This window comes from Clupea harengus, chromosome 18 (genome assembly GCF_900700415.2).
Source record: "Clupea harengus chromosome 18, Ch_v2.0.2, whole genome shotgun sequence".
NCBI lineage: Eukaryota > Metazoa > Chordata > Actinopteri > Clupeiformes > Clupeidae > Clupea > Clupea harengus.
Window position 1 is genome coordinate 26,190,257 of NC_045169.1, and position 2,500 is coordinate 26,192,756.

The following is a 2,500-nucleotide window of genomic DNA, read 5'->3' on the forward strand; positions in this document are numbered from 1 at the left end:
CCTTCCCTCTCTCCCCCCTTCACTCATTCTCTCAACCTCCACCTCCCTCCATCGCAGTCACACACCATCACAGTTAGTCTTTTCCTCTTTCATGAGATAGAGATATTACCCACGATGCTCTCCCTTATAGAGATATTACCCATGATCCTCTCCCTTCCCTTATAGGTGCAACGAGACACATACATGCACACACCCACAAAATCTTCATTTCTTTAATTAAATTAGGAGGGCGACTTTTGCTCAGCACTAACATTTAAAAACATATATTTTAATATTTCCTCCAGGTATTATCTGTCCATCTTGTGCTTGGTGTGCTATAAGTCATGCTGATTCAGACGTATGGTGATTCTGTGGGCAAACACTGGAGATCTACCTCTTTTTGCCACAAGTCAGTGTGGCTGGCTTCTGTAGTGGGGCAACACAGGATCCAATCCGTTTAGAAGTTTAAACCGAAAACTGAGACACCGTTGGCCAGTGGGACTCAGTGGGCTATGATGCCAGAAAAACACAGTTTGAAACAAACAAAAAGCAAACCAAAAAGGTTTGCAGACCAATAGTGACCACAGCTGTAGTAATCTTTCATTTGTGAAAGTAAGCACTTTGAGCTGCATTCTTTTGCATGAAAGGTGCTATATAAATAAAGTTTTATTATTATTATTATTATTATTTGTAAAACTGTAAATTGCACAAGAGAAACCTACATGACCATCAGCTAAAGAAAATATTCCTCATTATGGGTTTCGTTTTACATTCATAATGTTCAAAGACTTAGCTTTTATTGTTTGATATCCATGATGTGATACACAGAAAAACACTATTAAAAAGTCTTACTGTCCTTGTTTCAACATTGAGTTACAGTGCAAGGACGTATTCACCGATTACTGTAACAGGTTAAAAAAAAAGAGAAGCTACTCAGAAAATAGAGGCAATCCACGATGCCGGATCTTTGTCTACTGTCCTGGTGTGAGTGTGGTCTGCAGCTGAGGGAACAATCGTTTACTCCGTTGTGACCTTCTCTTCACCTTGAATGAAACTTCTCCAAGCTAAAGAAACAGGCAATAACAACCTTCGGAGGGCCCCGCGCCCGGATGAGGGAACCCCTGCACAGCGGGGCCGGATCCGCGGGAACAACACCGCGCGCTGGCAGTGGGGAGGTGCTCTCTGATTGATGCGCGTGTGAAAGAGGTGCCTCTTAATACCGCGCGGCGCGACGTCATTATGCTCGCGTCCGCCACGTTAACTCATGCGTCTGAACACCATCCAAGTAGCGCAGCCAGAACTCACCGTAAATTCGCTGTCCGCCAAAACAAGCCGCACGTGAAACCTTTGGTTGCACCGTTGCACCCTTTGATCTCATCTAGTAAATATAAATCAAGATAGGATGTAGCTGACATCCGAATGAATAATTGCTACTTTTAATTGGGGGATTTAATGAAAGTCCCTCTATTTCTTTTCATGTAAGGTTAGGGTTTCTAAGGACACGGTGTAGTAGCCTAGCTGGCTTGAGAGTAAATGAAATTCCATTGCCATAGAAGACACTTCTATGTTGCTACGAGACAACCTACAAATCATTCCTGACCCTTACATTATTTTTGCATAAAAATAATAATACATTTCCTTGAACAAATGTGGACATATTCTTCATACATTTGCGTATAATATAGTACAGTAGCTTGCTTCAGTCGGCTTTTATTTCTTCTGTCAAGTTCTGAAAAACAGTTTGGCTGACGTGAACAATTATTTGTGTAACCTAAGCTCTTTATCGTTTATCAAAATGACAGGTCTTCTCAGTTTTCCATAAGGCCAGGCCTTGTGTTTTCACCAAAATAAATGTGCTTGTAAAGCTGACAAAGACTGAACAGTCGAAGAAATCTTAACAAGGGACCTATTATCAGGGCAGTGAGCAGAGTAGAGACGAAGGGCGAGAGAAAGAGAGAGCGAGAGAGAGAGAGAGAGGGTGGGTGGAGGTTCGGGGAGGAGAGTTGAATTAATGAATTAAAAGGTCCTGAGAGTGAGAAAGAGGGTGACTGAATACTTTTTCATTTATAATGAGAGGGAGAGTGACATCGAGAGGGCTTCGTAACATGCTCTCCTTATACAGGCGGAAAAAGTCCTAGCGTTTAACGTTAGGAGTTGTAAGATTTTTCTCATTACATAATAAATCGGTAACATCCGTTCGGGACCGACCGGTACCGACTGACACTCAAGGTCTGACGGGAAGCCATTGACATATTTTTCTTCAGCTCGTGGTGAAGTTGATTAGTATTCAAGACCCTTTATCTTCACTGTTGACTTGAATTGAGAAATGAGGCTATTTTGATAAAAACAGGCTACATTCAAACGAAAAAGTACATTGTGACTCGCGTGAACATGCGAGGGACAGAAGTGTCAACAATAGCGCGCGGTTCTGCGTCGTGACGGCTGTTTTCACCAGCGGCCTCTGCTAATGGTTCCTTGAAAGTTCATCAGCTGGAGCAACAAAGTTACACGAAGATTCCCA

At 42.5% G+C, this 2,500-nt stretch overlaps 1 protein-coding gene across 1 annotated transcript in view; it reads left to right on the top strand.

Moving 5' to 3' along the window:
- The first annotated feature begins 1,956 nt into the window (after positions 1-1,956).
- Positions 1,957-2,500, top strand: part of kcnj10a (potassium inwardly rectifying channel subfamily J member 10a) — a 36,698-nt gene continuing 36,154 nt past the window's right edge. Inside the window, exon 1 of the mRNA XM_031585326.2 lies at positions 1,957-2,500. This exon is cut by the window's right edge and continues 29 nt beyond it. The gene's annotated coding sequence lies outside the window, so the exon portion shown is untranslated.